The sequence below is a fragment of the Arachis stenosperma genome, chromosome 6 (assembly GCF_014773155.1).
Source record: "Arachis stenosperma cultivar V10309 chromosome 6, arast.V10309.gnm1.PFL2, whole genome shotgun sequence".
Taxonomy (NCBI): Eukaryota; Viridiplantae; Streptophyta; class Magnoliopsida; order Fabales; family Fabaceae; genus Arachis; species Arachis stenosperma.
Window position 1 is genome coordinate 30,280,230 of NC_080382.1, and position 17,725 is coordinate 30,297,954.

General features: G+C 33.5%; 2 non-coding genes across 2 annotated transcripts; one reads left to right on the forward strand and one right to left on the reverse strand.

Moving 5' to 3' along the window:
- Positions 1-245: 245 nt before the first annotated feature.
- On the forward strand, positions 246-349 carry LOC130937969 (small nucleolar RNA R71). The gene has a single exon (XR_009069156.1). It is a non-coding gene; the product is annotated as a small nucleolar RNA R71 (small nucleolar RNA).
- Positions 350-17,334: 16,985 nt separating this feature from the next.
- LOC130937430 (small nucleolar RNA R71) lies at positions 17,335-17,442 on the reverse strand. Its single transcript, XR_009068651.1, has one exon. It is a non-coding gene; the product is annotated as a small nucleolar RNA R71 (small nucleolar RNA).
- Between the last annotated feature and the right edge of the window lie 283 nt (positions 17,443-17,725).

The window sequence follows — 17,725 nt, forward strand, 5'->3', positions numbered from 1 at the left end:
GAGCCAATATGGCATTCAGAGCATCAATTTCAAGAACTCCCTTCCTCTGAGGTGTCCCATTATTCACGGAATTCCTCTTAGAGGTGTACATGAATTGGTTATTTGCAACCATGTCAATGAGTTCTTGAGCCTCTTCAGGCGTTTTCTTTAGGTGAATAGATCCACCTGCAGAATGGTCCAATGACATTTTCGAAAACTCAGATAGACCATAATAGAATATATCTAATATGGTCCCTTCTAAAAACATGTCAGATGGACACCTTTTGGTCAACTGCTTGTATCTTTCCCAAGCTTCATAGAGGGATTCACCATCTTTTTGTTTGAAGGTCTGAACATCCACTCTAAGTTTGCTCAGCTTTTGAGGAGGAAAGAATTTATCCAAGAAAGCCGTGACCAGCTTATCCCAGGAGTCCAGGCTATCCTTAGGTTGTGAATCCAACCATATTCTAGCTCTGTCTCTTACAGCAAAAGGGAAAAGCATGAGTCTGTAGACTTCAGGATCAACTCCATTCGTCTTAACAGTCTCACAAATCTGCAAGAACTCAGTTAAAAACTAGTAAGGATCTTCATATGGAAGTCCATAAAACTTGCAGTTCTGTTGCATTAAAGCAACTAGTTAAGGCTTAAGCTCAAAATTATTGGCTCCAATGGCAAGAATGGAGATGCTTCTTCCATCAAATTTGGACGTTGGTTTTATGAAGTCACCAAGCATTCTCCTTGCATTATTGTTGTTGGGTTCGGCTGCCATCTCCTTCTCTTGTTCTAATATTTCTGAAAGGTTACCTTTAGATTGTTGTAATTTAGCTTCTCTTAGTTTCCTCTTCAGAGTCCTTTCAGATTCAGGATCAGTTTCAATAAGAGTGCTTTTGTCCTTGTTCCTGCTCATATGAAAGAGAAGAAAACAAGAAAAGAAAGAGGAATCCTCTATGTCACAGTATAGAGATTCCTTTATGTTAGTAGAAGGAGAAAGGGGGGAAGAGTGAAGAAGAATGAATAGTCTGTATAAAGAGTAGGGATAGGGGAGGTGATAAGAGATGAAGAGAAGTGTTAGTAAATAAATAAAATAAATAGAAAGAGATGAGGGGGAGAGAAATTCGAAAATAATTTTAAAAAATGTGTTAGTAATTTCGAAAATGAAAGGTAAGATAGAATTAAAATTAAAACAATTAATTAATTAAAAAGAATTTTTGAAAAAGGGGTGAGATATTTCGAAAATTAGAGAGGGAGAAGTAGTTAGGTGATTTTGAAAAAGATAAGAAACAAACACAAAGTCAAAGAGTTAGTTGAAAAAGATATTAAAATCAAATTTAAAAAGATAAGAAGATAAGAAGTTAGATAAGATATTTTAAAATCAAATTTTTTAAAAAGATAAAATTTTGAAAAGGATATGATAAAAAGATAAGATAAGAAGATGTGATAAAAAGATATGTTTGAAAAAGATTTAATTTTTAAAATTAAAATTAATTACTTAACTAACAAGTAACTACAAGATATGATTCTAGAATTTAAAGATTGAACCTTTCTTAACAAGAAAGTAACAAACTTCAAATTTTTGAATCAATCACATTAATTGTTAGCTAATTTTCGAAAATTTGATATAAAGATAAGAAAAAGATTTTGAAAATAATTTGAAAAAGATTTTTTTGAAAATTTTCGAAAAACAAAGATAAAATTGAAAAGATATGATTTTTGAAAAAGATTTTGAAAAGATAAGATTTTTAAATTTTGAAAATTTGACTTGACTTGTAAGAAATAACTAATTTTAAAAATTTTTGACTAAGTCAACTCAAATTTTCGAAAATTATGAGAAAAATAAGGAAAAGATATTTTTTTATTTTTTGAATTTTTAATTATGAGAGAGAAAAATACAAACATGACCCAAAATATAAAAATTTTGGATCAAACACATAATGCATGCAAGAACACTATGAATGTCAAGATGAACACCAAGAACACTTTGAAGATTATGATGAACATCAAAAACATATTTTTGAAAAATTTTTGATGCAAAGAAAACATGCAAGACACCAAACTTAGAAATCTTTAATGCATGGACTCTAACAAACGAAAAATGCATATGAAAAACAACAAACAACACAAAGCAAGAAAACATCAAGATCAAACAAGAAGACTTGTCAAGAACAACTTAAAGATCATGAAGAACACTATGAATGCATGGAATTTTCGAAAAAATAATGTATAGATTTTAAAAACATGCAATTGACACCAAACTTAAAAATTGACTCAAGACTCAAACAAGAAACACAAAATATTTTTGATTTTTATGATTTTATTAATTTTTTTTTTGGATTTTTAATTTTTTCGAAAACAAAGTTGAAAAAACGAAAAAGAAAAGAAAAATTTCGAAAAAGATTTTTGAAAAGAAAATTACCTAATCTGAGCAACAAGATGAACCGTCAGTTGTCCATACTCGAACAATCCCCGGCAACGGCGCCAAAAACTTGGTGGACAAAATTGTGACCCTCTTTGTATTTGCATGAGATTTATTTAATGGCTATTGGCTATGTGTGGACACAACTCCATTCAACTTAACCAGCAAATGTACTGGGTCATCCAAGTAATACCTTACGTGAGTAAGGATCGATCCCACAGAGATTGTTGGTATGAAGCAAGCTATGGTCACCTTGTAAATCCCAGTTAAGGGACTCATAAAGTCAAATGTGATTAGATTGGATAAATAAAGATAAATAAAATAAAAAGTGATAGAAATACTTATGTAAATCAATAGTGGGAATTTCAGATAGGCGTATGGAGATGCTATGCTCCTCTTGTATTTCTACTTTCTTATTACATTCATCCAATCCTTCTTACTCCTTTCCATGGCAAGCTGTATGTAGGGCATCACCGTCGTCAATGGCTACTTTTCATCCTCTCGGGAAAATGGTCCTATGCGCTGTCACTGCATGGCTAATCGTCTGGAGGCATCACCCTTGTTGATGGCTACATCCCATCCTCTCAGTGAAAATGGTCCAAATGCTTTGTCACAGCACGGCTAATCATCTGTCGGTTCTCAATCAGGTTGGAATAGAATCCCTTGATTCTTTTGCGTCTGTCACTAACGCCCAGCCTTCAGGAGTTTGAAGCTCGTCACGGTCATTCAATACCGGAATCCTACTCGGAATACCACAGACAAGGTTAGACTTTCTGGATTCCCGGAATCCTACTCGGAATACCACAGACAAGGTTAGACTTTCCGGATTCCCATGAATGCCGCCATCTATCTAGCTTATACCATGAAGATTCTGTTGGGGAATCTAAGAGATATGCGCCCGGCCTAAGGTAGAACGGAAGTGGTTGTCAGTCACGCGCGTTCATAGGTAAGAATGATGATGAGTGTCACAGATCATCACATTGATCAAGTTTGAAGTGCAACGTATATCTTGGAATAAGAATAAAAGAGAATTGAATAGAAAGTAATGGTAATTGTATTGAAACTTGAGGTACAGCAGAGCTCCACACCCTTAATCTATGGTGTGCAGAAACTCCACCGTTGAAAATACATAAGTGAAAGGTTCAGGCATGGCCGAATGGCCAGCCCCCTAAAATGTGATCAATAGCCTCTTAAGATGAAAAATAAAACAAAACTGAGACCAAAGATGTCTAATACAATAGTAACTTATCCTATTTATACTAGACTAGCTACTAGGGTTTACATGAGTAAGTAATTGATGCATAAATCCACTTTCGGGGCCCATTTGGTTTGTGTTTGGGCTGAGCTTGATCTATCCACGAGCTGAGGCTTCTTTTGGAGTTGAACGCCAAGTTGTAACATGTTTTGGGCGTTCAACTCCGGGTCGTGACGTATTTCTGGCGTTTTACTCCAGACAGCAACATGGAACTGGCGTTGAGCGCCAGTTTATGTCATCAATTCCCAAATAAAGTATGGACTATTATATATTGCTGAAAAGTTCCGGATGTCTACTTTCCAACTCCGTAGAGAGCGCGCCATATGGAGTTCTGTAGCTCCAGAAAATCCATTTCGAGTGCAGGGAGGTCAGATTCCAACAGCATCAGGAGTCCTTTGTCAGCCTCCTATCAGAGTTTTGCTCAAGTCCCTCAATTTCAGCCAGAAATTACCTGAAATCACAGAAAAACACACAAACTCATAGCAAAGTCTAGAAAAGTGAATTTAACATAAAAACTAATGAAAACATCCCTAAAAGTAGCTTGAACTTACTAAAAATTACCTAAAAACAATGCCAAAAAGCGTATAAATTATCCGCTCATCATCTAGTCACCCGAATGAAACCAAAGTAATCAACTAGAAGACAAGTGGAAAAACAAGGTTTAGAATCCCAGGATACTTAGTAAGGATCATCAACTTTGGAAGCTCTTGACTTGTTTGTAATTTAATCAAAGCTTGGTGCACATCAATTGGAATTTTGAAGCATACTTGAAATCCAAGCATTGGTGGAAGTACAAGGATGAATTCAAGTACAAGCTTCCATGACAAGAGCTCACCAAAATGTCTAACTTAAGGATAATAAATAAAAGTGTTAGGTGGGAGACACGCCATTATGGTAACATTTTCTAATTTTCTCTTTTGTAAGTGGTTGGTTAATAATTTGAATTTATTTTTTAAAAAGGTTTGTCAGGTTTAATTTATAAATTAGCTTGTTTAATAATGTTTGGTATCATTTTGGTAACTTATTGGGTGTTTGGAATGTTTAGTATGGTGCAAAAGTATGCAAAAAACAGAGCTCAACTCATGCGTACGCATCTAAGGTGCGTACACATCTCTCTTGCAAATCCCGATGTTGTGTGTACGCACCACCCCTAAGTTTTCACCAACTCATGCGTATGTATGGAGTAAGCGTAAGCATCATATGCTTTCCTGAATGAAAGTGTTTTTGGTTGAGAATCGTGCAAATACTATGCGCACGAACGACGCCAAACCAGAAGAAAAATTAATTTATGCAAGAATCATGCGCATTTCATAATTACGCAAAAGGGGAAAAATCCATATCATGCATACACACAACCTCCAATTTTTCCAAATCGTGCGTACACATGGAAGATGCGTACACACGAATTCAAAATGAATACCCCATTTGTATTCACACACCATTCTTCTTCTTCTTCGTTTATCTTCTTCTCTATCACAGCCCGTTGTTCCATTCTTTTCTACCTTGTTCTTGTTTACTTCTAGGTTTTGTTTAATTTTTTCTTTTCCTTAATTTTTTTTGGGTTAGTTTAATCCTGTTTGGTTAGTTTAGTTTTAGTAATTCTGTTAAGTTAGATTAATTTTTCTAGTTAGTTGATTTTTTTGTTAATTGTTTAGTTAGATTGGTTTGCTGGTTAGTTTAATTTAGTTTAGTTTAGTTTTAGTAATTGTGTTTGTTGATTTTTTTGTTAATTGTTAGTTGCTGTTAGTTTAATTTAGTTTCATAGGTTTTGCATTGTTACTGTAATGTGTTTGGAATTATTCTGAGTCTGATGATTGATGATGGATTTATTATTTTCTTACTATTTTTCTGAATTTGCTGCTAGAATTGGTTGATTTATTATGTATTCTTCATTCTTGATATGGATGTCAATTTGGCTGAGGTATTATGATGAAATTGTTTGGCACTATGCTAAAATTGCTGTGAAAATGTGCTAAGCCCAATTGATTAATTGTCTAGCTACATGAATTACTGTTTACTGTTGTTATGCTGAAATACCTTGCTGCTTTTGTTTCATTGGCTGCATTTTGGAAATTGGTGTTGCAAGGTTCTTATTGATGATATTCTGTGTTGATGTGACCTTGCATACCAAATGACTATCAAATGGCCTCAAAATATCTTTAATGAAAAAATTTTGGTCAATCTCTTGATTCAATGCTTGTTTTCCTAGAATTTTACCTAAATGCATTGAAGTGGCTGTTTTCAATCTCTAAGTGACCAAAAATTACGCATTTTACATGTTTGAGGTTTCTTTTGCCTATTATTGCAAGTTTGACATATTTTAACCTATGTAACTCATATACTTCACTTTCTTTATGCTTAATTGGTTTGAGTTACATAAGGCATGGAACATTTCATTTTTCATATCAATCTTATAATATTAGTGTTTGAAAGCATTGATAATAAATATGCTTTGTTTTAAAGTTTTTTGTTTATTCATCATCAATTGCTTATGTTTTTTCCTTGATGACATGTTGACTCTTATTTTCTTGATTATGTGCGCTACACATACTTTAAATCATTCATTTTTGCATAATGCATGATTTGTGAAGTTGAAATGTGAGCTTGCTTATATTTATCTTTCTGAAAAATTTTCAAGTTCTAAGGGTCATGTTCGCTATGTTACATGACAACTGACTCTTTTTCAATTAACCTTTTTTCTTTTCCTAGGTACATAGCAACCATGTTTCCATACTTTTTGGTTAAATAGGCAATGCGATTAATTCTCTTTTCCATGCTATTGATTGGAGTGTGATTTCTAGTTGACTTTGTTTCATAATTTCACTCGCACATCCAGTTAATTCTCTTTCCTCCTTCCACTTCACAATTGCTTGGTTATTCGCCTAAGTTCTTATGCTTCTTGTTGAGTGCTTGTTGCTTTAACTTGAATATTTATCTTTAAAGCATCTTAGTCACATTAAACTAAGTGAGTATATGCATACTTTGGGTAGTTGTGACATAGTTGAGTACTTCTCTAGCTTTGCACTAGTTTATTTTGGTTTGTATATATTTTAGTTATCTTTCTAGTTTTCCCTTTAGTTTATTGCACATTTTTATTTTGGCTAGTTTTGCATATTTTTCTTTCTTTAATATGGTTAGTATATATCTTTAACTTTTAGTTGTGATTGGATAATGTGCTAACTGGACCTAGTTTACTTTTTTACATGCATATGATGATTTGGATCGATAGAGAATGGGAAAAGAACCTAGGATTTTAATTTTTCATCCAATCACATCATATATATATATATATATATATATATATATATATATATATATATATATATATATATATAAAGACACACACACACACATAATAAGTTTAGTCAAAATAATTAATTTTCAAGACATTTATTTATAGGGCATCCCATTGATTTGAGTTCTAGTTTTTTATTGAGCTTACTTGAAAAATATTGTGGAACATAGATGAGAGCTAGAACACACAACCAAGTGAGATTTGAGCCTTTATATGTGGTTGCATTATATTAACTATTATCTTTATTATTGTGTGTTATTCTCTCTCTATGATTGTGATCTTTGATTTGTTCGATTCTTTATGTCCAATATTTGGTGTATGAACGCATTTATATGATTGAGGCTATTGTTGATTTAACTCACTTACCCAAATGACCTTATTCTTTTATCTAACTTTGTTAGTCAATTTCGAGCCTATTTAATCCACTTTTGTTCTTACTTTTAGCACAACATTATCCCTGTGTGAAAAAATAATAAATGTCATAAATTTGGATCTTTGATTAGTTTAGGCTAGTGAGAGTGTGCATCATCTAAATGTGAGAAAATTTGAAAATATTGGTTGAAAAAAATGGGTATTTTATATTTTTATTGAAAATTTCGAAAATTGGGTAACATACTCATGCATTGAATGTTGAACCATATGTATTAATCTTTTTGTATATATTATGTTATTGAAAAAAAAGAAATAAAAAATAATAAAATGGGGACAAATATTACCCAAAAAAAAAGTTTGAGAAATAAATGCATATGTGATACGAATTGAAAGAATGTATGAGTGTGTGAAAAAATGAATATGGGTAGTTAGATTTTGCATTAGAGTTGTGATGAGCGGATAATTTATATGCTTTTTGGCATTGTTTTTAGTATGTTTTTAGTATGTTTTAGTTAGTTTTTATTATATTTTTATTAGTTTTTAGTTAAAATTCACTTTTCTGGACTTCACTATGAGTTTGTGTGTTTTTCTGTAATTTCAGGTATTTTCTGGCTGAAATTGAGGGATCTGAGCAAAAATCTGATTCAGAGGCTGAAAAGGACTGCAGATGCTGTTGGATTCTGACCTCCCTGCAGTCGAAGTGGATTTTCTGAAGCTACAGAAGCCCAATTGGTGCGCTCTCAACTGCGTTGGAAAGTAGACATCCTGGGCTTTCCAGTAATGTATAATAGTCCATACTTTTTCTGAGATTTGATGGCCCAAACCAGCGTTCCAAATCAGCTCAAAACTGCCCGGCGTTAAACGCCGGAACTGGCACAAGAATAGGAGTTAAACGCCCAAACTGGCACAAAAGCTGGCGTTTAACTCCAAGAAAAGTCTCTACACATGAAAGCTTCAATGCTCAGCCCAAGCACACACCAAGTGGGCCCGGAAGTGGATTTTTATGTCATTTACTCATTTCTGTAAACCCTAGGCTACTAGTTCTCTACAAATAGAACCTTTTGTTATTGTATTTTTATCTTTGGATCTTTGATCATCTTTAGATCTTTGAATCTTTTGATCACGTTTTGGGGGGTCTTTCGATCTTTAGATCTTTTGATCATGTTTTTATGATTAAACCCTCTTTGGGAGGCTGGCCATTCGGCCATGCCTAGACCTTGTTCTTATGTATTTTCAACGGTGGAGTTTCTACACACCATAGATTAAGGTGTGGAGCTCTGCTGTACCTCGAGTATTAATGCAATTACTATTGTTCTTCTATTCAATTTGGCTTATTCTTGTTCTAAGATATTCATTCGCACCTAAGAACATGATGAATGTGATGATTATGTGACGCTCATCATCATTCTCACTTATGAACGCGTGCCTGACAACCACTTCCGTTCTACAAGCAAACAAGGCTTGAATGTTTATCTCTTGGATTCCTTAATCAGAATCTTCGTGGTATAAGCTAGAATTGATGGCGGCATTCAAGAGAATCTGGAAGGTCTAAACCTTGTCTGTGGTATTCTGAGTAGGATTCAAGGATTGAATGACTGTGATGAGCTTCAAACTCCTGAAGGCTGGGCGTTAGTGACAGATGCAAAAGAATCACTGGATTCTATTCCAACCTGATTGAGAACCGACAGATGATTAGCCGTGCTGTGACAGAGCGCGTTGAACATTTTCACTGAGAGGACAGGACTGTAGCCACTGACAACGGTGATGCCCAACATACAGCTTGCCATGGAAAGGAGTAAGAAGGATTGGATGAAGACAGTAGGAAAGCAGAGAGACGGAAAGGACAAAGCATCTTCATACACTTATCTAAAGTTCTCACCAATGAATTACATAAGTATCTCTATCTTTATTTTATGCTTTATTCATAAATCATCCATAGCCATTTGAATCTGCCTGACTGAGATTTACAAGATGACCATAGCTTGCTTCATACCAACAATCTCCGTGGGATCGACCCTTACTCGCGTAAGGTTTATTACTTGGACGACCCAGTGCACTTGCTGGTTAGTTGTGCGAATTTGTGATAAAAAGTTGAGATTGCAATTGAGCGTACCATGTTGATGGCGCCATTGATGATCACAATTTCGTGCACCAAGTTGAATAGATTGTCATAGGTTAAATGGCAGTTTAAGTTAATCAAATATTCAATTTCTAATCCACTTAGCCAAATGCAATCTTACCTTGGCCCTATCCCCATTACAACCCTTGAAAAGTCCTCATGATACTTGTATGCATACATTGAATAATTATTGATTGTTAGATGAAAAATAAGTCTTAGAAAACAAGATTAGAAGAGAATTGAGTGAATCAACCCTATACACTTAAGCAATTAGAGAATATACACATCTGGTGAGGGATAGTTCGATTGCCCAATTCTATGTTTTCACCTTTTATTATCTTTTATCTTGCAAGTTATCACACTTTTTTTAGAACTTAAATTGATTTATAAGATTGCACTTATTGCTATATTGTTTAGCCTTCTATGTTTATATGTTTTCTTGGAAACTGATTTGTTTTTACCAAGTGAATATAAATAAATAGTAGATAAATAGAATAGATATATATAGTTTCATTTTAATAAGTCTGAATATCCCTTGATCTTGTCTTTCTTGATGTTTAGCATGAGGACATGCTATTGTTTAAGTATGAGGAGGTTGATAAATCCATATTTTATGATGAATTTTGGGTTAAAAATAGTGAAATTTGTCAATTTATCTTGTATTCAATGAAATTGCATATTTTTATGAATTTTTCCTAATCATGCTTAATTATGAAAAATATGCTTTTATGCTTTAAAATTGCTAAATTTAATTCAATTTCATCCCATTCGATGTCTTGATATGTTTATTTAAGTGATTTAAAGTTTAGAAGGAAAGAATAGTTTGAAGAAATAGAGAAAAACATGCAAAAGTTGAGGAATAATGAAGAAACGAAGTTTTAGAAATCTGTCAGTTGTGCGTACGCACGGCAGATGCGTATGCACGAGTTGTAGCACGTGATTTACTTAAGTAAACACATGGCTCATGATTTCAAGCCAATTTTGGGGCCAATCCAACTTACTTCTGAAGCATTTGAAGGCAAAACTCAAGGGGAATTAACTAAGTAGTGTAGAAGTAGTGTAGGAAGTAATATAGAAGGAGAGTAGAACCATGTTTTAGGTTAATTCCTAGAGAGAGAAGCTCCAATTTCTCAAGTTTTTTTTCTTAGTTTTTTCTTATATTTAAGTTTTGATCTTGCATGCTCTAATATAGTTTTCTTTATATTTTCTAATTCAATTATCTTAATCCACTTAGTTTTACTTGTTAGCTCCTTTATTTTTGTCATTTTTAGTTTATGAACACTTGTTGAATTTTTGTTTTGGTGTTATAGATTTTATAATTCTTGTAATTTATCATATTTTATTTTTATGCATTCTCAGTGTTTGACAAAATATATTTTCTACTTTTAGAATAGATTTGTGCATTCTTAGCTTGGAATTGAGGACTTTGATATCCTTGAATTATTGATGTCCAATATTGATTGGTAATATAGGGTTGTTAGTTGGTTTTGTTTTCACTCACACTAGTATTTCACTAAGTCTAATTAGTGAGTTAACTAGGACTTGTGGATTAAGATCGATTATGCCTATTTGACTTTCTCCAAACATTTGGGGATGACGAAGTGGGATTAACTCTTCTTAATTACTATGCTTGTGGTTTATGACTTGGATAGAAAATCTTAACTCTCAATCCTTTCCAAGAAACTCTTTAGCACTTAAATTTCTTTGTTTGCTCTTTACCTTTCATGCCATTTAAATTTTTGTCTTTTGTTTTTCAAACCTCTTATTCTGATAACCAATGATGTGCACACTTTACTGCAATTCTTTTGAGAGACGACTTGGGATTTAAAACTTTTGATTTTTGTTAATTTGAATTTGTGACAAAGTAAACTCTAACACAGGTCATTTGTTGGTTTGGAACTATACTTGCGACGAGATTCTTTTTAAGAGAAATTCTGGACCGACGTTTGGCCCACATCAAACCCCTCACGTTGTGTGAAACATAGTCGCTTCCAACATCTCCACCGTTAGTGTCCCTACTGCCGCTTCTCCCTGTGTCACCAGAGCTGCCTCCCTTGTCCTCCCTAAACCAGTAGCGCTGTCATCCAGTCACCGTTGTCGCCCCTACACCATTCATGCTGCCACCATACTAAGAGAATCCTATGCCCCGACACTGTCTCCAGGTAAATCAGTAATTAGTTCAGTGTAATAAAATTTACACTATTTATCTAATTTGTAGTTGTTAATGTTTATGACACATTATTTCTCTTGGCTTAGTACTGGTTGGTTTATTACTTATTTATTTATTTATTTATTTACTTATTTGCTAGTTTTGGTTATGATATTGAACTGGGAAACACATGAGTTTTGAATTTTGATATTTATTATCTTGTTTTGACTAACCAATATATGTTAAAGAAGTTTTTGTTTGATTATGTTGTGAAATTATGATATATGATTAATTAGCTTTGTTTAGAGTAATTAGGATTAAAGTTAGTTTAAGTCAAGGTGGTTAGTAAGTTTGTTTATAACTAATTAGGGTAATTAGTTAGATAAATTAGTTTAGGATTTACTTTAGGGTTGAAGTTAGAGTAATTTAAAATTGAATTTAGGTTAATTAAGTTAACCTTAGTATTAATTAAGATTTTACGGTTAGATTAGTTAATTTTACAAATGTTATTAAATTTTACATTTTAATAACTTTATTTCTATCTTAGGATTTTCTTTTTCATTTGAACGTTGTGTAACTTTAAGCATGGGTTGTTCGTGCTGATATATACGTGGGTTACTCCTGCAGTACTAAGGTTGGTTTTCTATCTCTAAATATGTTAAATTATTTAAGTTTTTATGCTGGACACATGTTTTCTGGGATAGAGTTTTAGGATAAAAGTGGGAGAAGGTTGTATAGTGGTGCCTTCTCAAAACCCTTATTTGCTGAAAAATTGCAGAGTAATAAGAGGATGCACACTAAAACGGCTAAAATTTGATGTTTTGTTGAATGTGTATTTATTTTAATTTATGCCTGCAACTGTTTTCTCTATGAAAATTGATAAATTATTTTGGTGAAGGTCTCTCAATTAAGGAAAAATTCTGCCGAATTTTTGTTAAAATTTTTTAAAAATATGTTTGCTTTGTGAACAAATAAAAAGTACATTTGGTTGACAAAACTTTGCCAAAATGTCTAAAAAAATTAATAAGTTGTGTTGTTGGTTGAATTCTAGGTTATTTGTTGCAAAATGATTCTAACTCATCGTTTGTAAAAGTATGATAGGGATAACGGTCAATGAGAGATTTAAAACTTATATGTTTTAAGGGGGTTGATTAGTTTGTTGCGTATTTCTTCAACTTGGAACCGTTTAGGTCACTAAGTGGTTAAGACCTTTGGATATAACCCTTCACCTTTACTATAATGGGTTCAAGAATGAGTTTTGGGTGTGGACTAAACACAAAGAAGTTGATGAGGAGTAGGAAATCAATCGGTTTACACCAAATTTCAATAGGTTTGAGAGTTAATCAAGGAGGGTTCGAGTGGTAAGAAGAGTGAACATGGAAGAGATGAATTGGGAGGGTAACCAAGAGAGATATAATGAGATGGTATTTGATGCAATCAGTGTTAATGATATGAAAAATATTGAAAAAGAGCCTAAGCCAAAGATAAAGAGATTTTATGATCTATTAGAATCTGCCTTATAACTATTGTTTAGAGGGGAGGTGTTCACTCAAAATTGTGTATCTGTGATAGAATTATGAGTATTAAGTCTGAGTCAAATTACATCCAAGATTCTTTTGATAAGTGGACTACCCTCTGTAACGAATTAGAACCATTCAAGACTACTAGCATCCCCTAGAGCCATTACGAGGAAAATAAGTTAGTTTTAAAATTACGTCTAAATTCGATGAAAATTTATTATTGCTCAAATGGTTATATGTAGACCCTACTGCTTGTAAATTTTGTGATGTACCAAGGTATCAACTAGAGACAGAATGGATTGGTAAATAGAGGTTAAAGAGAGTTCCAAACAAAAGGATACACTACTTGCTCCTAATTCTTAGGCTAAAAAAATTGTATACCTGATGAGCGGATAATTTATACGCTTTTTGGCATTGTTTTTAGGTAGTTTTTAGTAGGATCTAGCTACTTTTAGGGATTTTTTCTTAGTTTTTATGCTAAATTCACATTTCTGGACTTTACTATGAGTTTGTGTGTTTTTCTGTGATTTCAGGTATTTTCTGGCTGGAATTGAGGGACCTAAGCAAAACTCTGATAGAGGGCTGACAAAGGACTGCTGATGCTGTTGGAATCTGACCTCCTTGCACTCAAAATGAATTTTCTTGAGCTACAGAACTCCAAATGGCGCGCTCTCAATGGCTTTGGAAAGTATACATTCAGAGCTTTCCAGCAATATATAATAGTCCATACTTTATTCGAGATTAGATGACGCAAACTGGCGCTCAATGCCAGTTCCATGTTGCATTCTGGAGTCAAACGCCAGAAACACATCACGAACCAGAGTTGAATGCCAAAAACACGTTACAACGTGGCGTTCAACTCCAAAAGAAGCCTCTGCACATGTAAAGCTCAAGCTCAGCCCAAACACATACCAAGTGGGCTCCGGAAGTGGATTTCTACATCAATTACATACTTCTGTAAACCCTAGTAGCTAGTCTAGTATAAATAGGAAACTTTACTATTGTATTAGACATCTTTGGTCTCAGTTTTAATCTATTATTCATCTTAGGAGACTATTGATCACGTTCATGGGGGCTGGCCTCTCGGCCATGCCTAGACCTTCATCACTTATGTATTTTCAACGGTGGAGTTTCTACAAGATATCCGTTGCACTTCAACCTGATGGATGTGATGATCCGTGAAACTCATCATCATCCATCCTTATGAACACGTGATTGACAACCACTTCCGTTCTACCTTAGAACGAGCGCATATCTCTTGGATTCCTTAATCAGAATCTTCGTGGTATAAGCTAGAATTGATGGCGGCATTCATGAGAATCCGGAAAGTCTAAACCTTATCTGTGGTATTTCGAGTAGGATTCAGGGATTGAATGATTGTGACGAGCTTCAAACTCGCGATTGTTGGGCTTGATGACAAACGCAAAAAAATCAATGGATTCTATTCCAACATGATCGAGAACCGACAGATGATTAGCCGTGCTGTGACAGAGCATTTGGACCATTTTCACTGAGAGGATGGGATGTAGCTATTGACAAAGGTGATGCCCTACATACAGCTTGCCATGGAAAGGAATAAGAAGGATTGAAGGAAGGCAGTAGGAAAGCAGAGATCCAACGGGGACAAAGCATCTCCATAAACTTGTCTGAAATTCTCACCAATGATTTACATAAGTATTTCTATCTTTATTTTATGTTTTATTTATTATTGTTCGAAAACTCCATAACCATTTATTATCCGCCTAACTGAGATTTACAAGATGACCATAGCTTGCTTCATACCAACAATCTCCGTGGGATCGACCCTTACTCACGTAAGGTTTATTGCTTGGACGACCCAATGCACTTGCTGGTTAGTTGTGCGAAGTTGTGAAGAAAGTGCTGAGTTAGTAGATGCGTATACCAAGTTGAATGCCATTATTAGAGATCACAATTTCGTGCACCAAGTTTTTGGCACCGTTGCCGGGGATTGTTCAAGTTTGGACAACTGACGGTTCATCTTATTGCTCAGATTAGGTAATTTTACTTTCAAAAATTTTTCAAAAATCTTTCAAAAAAAAAAATTTTCTCACCTGTTTTCGAAAATTTTTCAAAATTCTTAAGAATGGATTCTAGAGTTTCATGAAGCATGTTGAAGCCTGGCTGGCTGTAAAGTCATGTCTAAATTCTTTTGGACTGAGGCTTCAACTAATCACCACAATGCATGTAATGCCCTGCTGAAGCTTGGTTGGCTATTAAGCCATGTCTAATTCTTGGACCAGAGCTTTAGACTAACATTGAAAGATTCCTGGAATTCTTCTTAAAAATTTTGAATTTCTTATTTTCTTTTTCCTATATGTTTTTCGAAAAAAAATAAAAGAAAATACAAAAAAATCATAAAATCATCAAAACCAAAAATATTTTGTGATTCTTGTTTGAGTCTTGTGTCATGTTTTAAGTTTGGTGTCAATTGCATGTCTTAAAAAATTTTTGCATTTTTCGAAAATTCATGCATGTGTTCTTCATGATCTTCAAGTTATTCTTGGTAAGTCTTCTTGTTTGATCTTGATATTTTCTTGTTTTGTGCTTTTTGTTGTTTCTCATATGCATTTTTTAATCCATAGTGTCTTGCATGTTTTCTTTTCTTGAAAATATTTCAAAAATAAGTCTTGATGTTCATCTTGACATTCAAAGTGTTCTTGGTGTTCATCTTGACATTCATAGTGTTCTTGCATGCATCATGTGTTTTGATTCATAATTTTCATACTGTGAGTCATTTTCGTTGTTTATCTCTCTCATCATTAAAAATTCAAAAATAAAAAATATATTTTCCTTATTTCTCTCAGAATTTCGAAGATTTGAGTTGATTTAGTCAAAAAAATTTTAAAATTAGTTGTTTCTTGTAAGTCAAGTCAAATTTTCAATTTTAAAAATATTATCTTTTCAAAAACTTTTTCAAATGTCAAATCTTTTTCATTTTTCTTATGATTTTCGAAAATTTGAAAACATTTTTTTAAAATTCTCTTCTTAATTTTATTTCAAGTTTTCAAAACTTTGCTAACAATTAATGTGATTGATTCAAAAATTTGAAGTTGTTACTTTCTTGTTAAGAAAGGTTCAATCTTTAAATTCTAGAATCATATCTTTTAGTTTCTTGTTAGTCAAGTAATCAATTTTAATTTTAAAAATAAAATATTTTTCAAAATATCGTTTTAATCATATCTTTTCAAATAATATCTTTTTCAAAAATTTGATTTCAAAATATCTTTTCTAACTTCTTATCTTTTTTTAAAATTGATTTTTAAATTTTTTCAACTAACTAATTGACTTTTTGTTTGTTTCTTATCTTTTTCAAAACCACCTAACTACTTTTCCCTCTCTAATTTTCGAAAATTTCTCTCTCCCTTTTAAAATTCTTTTTTTAATTAATTAATTGTTTTCAATTTTAATTTTAATTATTTTTCCTCTCTTAATTTTCAAAAATCACTAACTCTTTTTCAAAATTTATTTTCGAAATTCTCTCTCCCTCATCTTATTCTATTTATTTATTTATTTACTAACACTTCTTTTCATCTCAAGAATTCGAACTCTATCTTCACCCTTGTGTTTGGATTCTTACCTTTTTCTTCTTCTATTTCTTTCTTCTTCTACTAACATAAAGGAATCTCTCTACTGTGGTAAAGAGGATCCCTATTATTATTTTCTGTTTCCATCTTTTTCATATGAGTAGGAGCAAGGACAAGAACATTCTTGTTGAAGCAGATCCTGAACCTGAAAGGACTCTGAAGAGGAAACTAAGAGAAGCTAAAATATAACAATCCAGAGACAACCTTACAGAAATTTTCGAAAAGGAAGAGGAGATGGCAGCCAAAAATAAAAATGCAAGGAGGATGCTTGGTGATTATACTACACCTACTTCCAAGTTTGATGGAAGAAGCATCTCAATCCCTACCATTGGAGCAAACAATTTTGAGCTGAAACCTCAACTGGTTGCTCTAATGCAACAGAACTGCAAGTTTCATGGACTTCCATCAAAAGATCCCTACCAATTTTTAACTGAGTTCTTACAGATTTGTGAGACTGTTAAGACTAATGGAGTAGATCCTGAAGTCTACAGGCTCATGATTTTCCCTTTTGCTGTAAGAGACAGAGCTAGAACATGGTTGGACTCACAGCCTAAAGATAGCCTGAACTCATGGGATAAGCTGGTCATGGCCTTCTTGGCCAAGTTCTTTTCTCCTCAAAAGCTGAGCAAGCTTAGAGTGGATGTTCAGACTTTCAAACAAAAAGATGGTGAATCCCTCTATGAAGCTTGGGAAAGATACAAGCAGATGACCAAAAGGTGTCCTTCTGACATGCTTTCAGAGTGGACTATTCTAGATATATTCTATTATGGTCTATCTGAATTCTTTAAGATGTCACTGGACCATTCTGCAGGTAGATCCATTCACCTAAAGAAAATGCCTGCAGAAGCTCAAGAACTCATTGACATGGTTGCAAATAACCAGTTCATGTACACTTATGAGAGGAATTCTGTGAGTAATGGGATACCTCAGAGGAAGGGAGTTCTTGAAATTGATGCTTTGAATGCCATATTGGCTCAGAACAAAATATTGACTCAGCAAGTCAACATGATTTCTCAAA